At 31.1% G+C, this 5,341-nt stretch overlaps 1 pseudogene; it reads right to left on the bottom strand.

Moving 5' to 3' along the window:
* Positions 1–4,675: 4,675 nt before the first annotated feature.
* LOC141423753 (small nucleolar RNA SNORA51) lies at positions 4,676–4,800 on the bottom strand (annotated as a pseudogene).
* Positions 4,801–5,341: the final 541 nt, after the last annotated feature.

Raw genomic sequence — 5,341 nt, 5'->3', positions numbered from 1 at the left:
AGAGGTTTCAGTCATTTCTGCCAACTCCAATGCCAATATTCCTGCTTGAGGGACTCTCTTCTGTGTAGTGCCCTAGTATACTGAAGTCTTTCCATATGTGACTGCCAAAGTTACTGAGGAAGGGGAAGACTGAAAACCATGGTTTGGTAGATTTTTTTTTCTAAACGCTGTCATACATGGAAAAAATACACTTCACCTTATGGTATATTCCTTTTGTGTTCTATCAGCTAGAACTCTTTTTGTGTTCTCTTTTGATTCAAGGTTGAGCAATGTTATCTTCTATGTCTACAAGGAAAATCAAGGGACCTGTGCCCAGTATTCTGTTGTAGATTATAAGAGGAATAGAAAACATCTGAGAGTGAGCAGAACATTGGCACATGTGAAGCAAAGTAAATAAAGTAACAATGACATACCATTGAAAGCAGTAAATTTGGAGGGTTTTTCTACCATGTTTTGTGTTGTACACTTTAAGAATTCATTTAAGAACAGTTTTACTTAAACATTTAGCCATTTTCTTATTTCCTGTCTTTTGTTGTATTACAATAGTTCTGAAATCATTTTATGATGCCAAAAAAGTATTTTCCTAAGAAAATTAAAGATGGTATTTGCAAAGTGATTTTTTTCATAAAGTGGTATTACTCATTTAGATGTAGAAAATGTTTCACAAAATTAGCATCTATATTTGAAAAATCAGTATTTGCATCTGATTTGCCTGCTTAAGTTTGATTTTCAAATCATATTTTAATTATGTAGGTTTAATCTTTATTCTTTATGATGTGCATATTTCAAGATCAATAATGTATTTAAATGTATCTAAGTTACATCATTTTGTATGATTTTGACTAGCATTAGTTTCAAAACACTACTTTGTTATTTATTAAAGGACCAGTAAGAGTGAATGGTACTTTAATGATTGCATAAGAATGCCTGTGTCCAATTAATTTTAATAAAGTATTGCATTATTTTTATAAATACATTCAGATCAAGCAACAGATTATATATTTTGAATTTCAGCACTGAAGAAACAATGTAAAGAAATCAATATACTTATGAAATTTTATACTAGCTTAACATTTTATTCTGGATTAATTCATCATTTTCTCATCACAAGAAATTTTACTGTAGCCAGCAATGCAAAAGTAAAATTTTAAGTAAGTATTTAGGATTTCTTGCTAATATTTTTATGATACACTATAGGCTCATTTGGGTGATTTGGGTATTTTTATGATTATCTTTAGCATTTAGATTGGTAGTTAAAACATTGGAACAATTTAAGCAGTTCCTTTTATCCACTTTTAGTCCCATATCTAAAATAAAATTTACTTGCTAATATCAAATTAACATTTTCCTCAATAAAACTTAGAGCAAAGTTACACACTAGCCATGTGATGTTTGTGACTAAATTTGAATAATGCATTCTACATGATACACTGCATGTAGTCTATATAACATTACTTATATTTATTTTGTTTTTTTACTGTACAGAATTCAGTTGTATTATTAATACATATATATGTATATATATATATATATATATATACATAACCTCTAGAAGTTAAAAACAGTGTGCATAATGAGTTACGAAACAAATAAAATACAGTGGCTCGTTACATTGATATATATGATGTTGTAAGTTGATATTTGTGTTACTTTTTTGTCATATTTCAGTGTAAGCCTGTATTTCTTTTTCTTTTTTTTTAAATTAGACTAGTGTCATACTGGGGGTATGTTGTGACATTTACAAAAGTTCTTACAATATATAATAGTTGAACTCATCCCCGCCATCATTTTCCTTTATCCCTTCTCTTCCATTCCTGGAATAGTTTTAACAGCTCTCATTTTTCATTTTCATACACAAGAATATAATATTTCCACTACATTCAGACTCTTTAGCTCTTTTCTTATATCCTCCTCCCTTCCACTAGTGCCTACTAACCTATCAGGAGATTCTCATAGAATATAGGCAAATAACATTCATAAAATAATGTAGGAGATTAAGTTACAAAAAATTTTCTAGGGCTGAGGCTGTAGCTCAGTGATAGAGCACTTGCTTGGTATACCACAAGGCGAGGGGTTCAATCCCCAGCACACAAAAATAAAAATTTTCTACCAAACTAAGTTGTTATCACTGTCAACTTTCCTTCTGTCCTTCAAATACCTGCTGTTTGTTACTGATGTGAGCTAAATCACAATAATACTACAATTACAATCATATACAACTTTAATATTGTATGAATATATTTTATGAAAATTTCATTTTATATAACATATTCATATCAATTTCTTCTTCAAAGAACGTAGCAATTTGGACCTTCATACAGATACTGAGGCATTTAAAAGGAGTTATTTTATTATTTTCCTTAAAGTCTCTCACATTTTTCCTTTCCTTCTCAAAGTCAGAAATGCCCAAATGTTCCTCACTTCCTTCTTCCTCTCTGAGGAAGATGATTCTTAAACCAATGTCTACCTTCCATTTTGTTTCTAGCATATTTTGTTTCTGGTCCTCATTATCTTACTTTGTCAATAATTTTATTATGGTTTGGATGTAAAAATTCCCAAATAAGGCTCATATGCTTAAGTCTTGAGCCTTAGTTGCTATCTCTATTGAGAGATGATTTAATCCTGAGGTTGCTAACTACATCCATGGATTTATTTGTTCATAAATTCATAGATGAATGGACTATTAGGAAGTGTGACCTACTTGGGCATAAGTTGAGAGTAATACATTCACCCCATGCTCTCTCTTTCTCTCTCTCTCTCTCCATAACTTGAGGCACTTTGTTTTTCCACATGTGCCCTTACCATAATGTTATACAGGGGCCCAGAAGCAATGAATCCATGTGACCATGGACAAAATCCTCTGAAAAGTTGAGTCAAAATAGATACTTCCTCAGTGAAGCTGTTTTCTCAGATATTTTGCCAAAGTGATAAAACTAATACAAACTCTTAAATCAACCTTCCTTCTTCAGTGTGTTCACTCCCTTCTCACCTGTCTTCCTTAATTCATTCATATTTTCAACAACTGTTAAGGAGATTATTCTAAAATATAAAACTAATTTAATCATTAATTCATTGCATCACTTGAACACTTCATAAATCCTTTTAGGTTTCTATATCAAACCTCATAAAGACAAAGATATCATGTAAGATTTGATCCCAGCCTGGTTGTACAACCTAATTTGTAAGCATGTCTCTGATCCTAATGAAAACCCTCAGGTTCTTAAGTGTGTCATGCTTCCTCTCACCTTGACCCATGCTACTCCTGATTTGCTCCATTCTTACTCTTCTTTCCTAACTTGTTTTCCTCCTCTAAATGTTCTTTAGAAGTTATTTGATTCAAAACACCTTTACTCACTTTCTCAAACACAAGTCAAGAGTTATACTTCTTGAATTTCAAACATATATCTCCTTCAAAAATCATTTATTTTTCTTTGTTTGGGGTTCCCATCCCCAGTTATTTATGTACATATGTTTAGAATTTAGTGATCTGAAAAGCTTACAGACTCATAGTTTCTGAACAAAGAAAGAGGTGAGCTTGGCTGAAATACTTTGCTACTTTTTCTACTTTCTCTCCCGCTCTTACTGAGAAACTGAATAAAAGGTTATAAGGCAATATAAAGAATCATTGTTAGAAAGAAAACATCATCATTATTATTGTATTCTTAGCCTAAATAGAAACATTTTCTGTGACCCTATCAGGAAGTCCTATCTGGCCTTTCCTTAAGAGAAAAAGATAGTGTGTACATCTGCCCTAAGCTCCATGTATATGAGCAAGAATAGAATTGAATGATTATTTTCCTAACAAAATGACTCATTTTTGAATGCATTTCCATTAAAATTTTTGCCGATTATGATGATTAATATTGTAAATACTAATTTGAAAAACTATAGACTGAAAGTCAGTGTTGGATTTTAGCCATTCACACACTTAAAATTCAGAATGCATTTTCCAGGAATGACAGGAAATAGGTGGCTTAAAACTATGAATTATTGCTCAATTCAGAGCACAATCTACTTTTAAGGAATAAGTTGCAGAAACACTTGAGAAACCATTCCAGACCCCAGATTTAGAAGAAAATAATTGATAAAATACATGCAACAGGTGACTGACCTGAATCTCTGCCCCACAAAACAACCTTTTTGTCCTTTTGTGATATAGGACATTAATGAGACAATTGGACATTTTGCATAATATATATAAATTATATAATATTAACTCACTGCAATTCATTTATTTTGATGCTTATAATGTGTTTACAAAAAAAATTGCTTTGTTTTTAGAATATATAAACTGAAATTTTTTTTAAAGGGCAACATGAGTGTAACTTGCAAATAATTACAGGCAATGTGTATACATATGTGTAGTTCACACATGTCTGTTGTGCAATGAGAAGAGAAAGAAAATAATTTTAAACAAACTTAAATATAATATTGGGAAATTTGGGAGAAAGAGAAATAGTCATGGTACTATTTTTATGACTTTTTTAGAAGTCTGATATATTTCAAACCAAAAGGTTAGAAATAAATTACTACATAAAATGTACATGCATGAAATATATGAATGTATCATAGCATTGTCTGTAGAAAATTATATGTTATTTGTTGCTTTATAAAATTTTTTATTTTCCTTTTAGGAAAACTATATCCTCCTTTTATTTATTTATTGTTCCTTCCCCTGTGTCTCCCTACTCACAACACAGGCAAAGGCCCTGGCTGAGGTGATATGGAGCAGGTTTACTTTGCTTCCTCTTTCTATACAGTCAGTGTAAGAACACAGCTTGTGGTAAACACTAAGAGGCATTGTATTCTACTTTTATAACTATCATAACTACAAAATGTCACATTATCCCATTTAATGTTCATGTCATCTTTTAATATTCATCCTCTGGCAGATAATTCATTCATTCAATTTTTTGTATAACTATATTAATAACTTTGGTCAAACCTGTTTAGAAGCCCTCTTCAAAGTCTGTTAACTGAGGTGGTCTTTTTGGAGTGTGTGTTTGTATATGAACATGTGAGTGGGGAGTGAATTTATGTTGAGCATCTCACAGGAGTTAGCAGAGAATGTTTGAAATATGGTTAATATGATGTATCATTTGAATTTTAAATTTTATTCAATTTCAGCAGTGTTAAATATTTTTCTTTTAAACTGTTAATTAAAGCAGTGTGAAATGCTTTTCTGTTAAACTCAACTTTGTTTTGATGGGACTTTTTTCACATTAACTGCTGAATTGCCTAAAATATATCATGTTGTAACATAAGCATTGGTAGTTGACATCATTTCCAGTGTTAAAAATAAACACATCCCTAATCTGCTAGTATCAGTGGATTGATTCAA

Source organism: Castor canadensis, chromosome 5 (assembly GCF_047511655.1).
Source record: "Castor canadensis chromosome 5, mCasCan1.hap1v2, whole genome shotgun sequence".
Lineage (NCBI taxonomy): Eukaryota > Metazoa > Chordata > Mammalia > Rodentia > Castoridae > Castor > Castor canadensis.
Note: the sequence above shows the minus strand (reverse complement) of the source record. Positions and strands in the feature narration are given on the sequence as shown.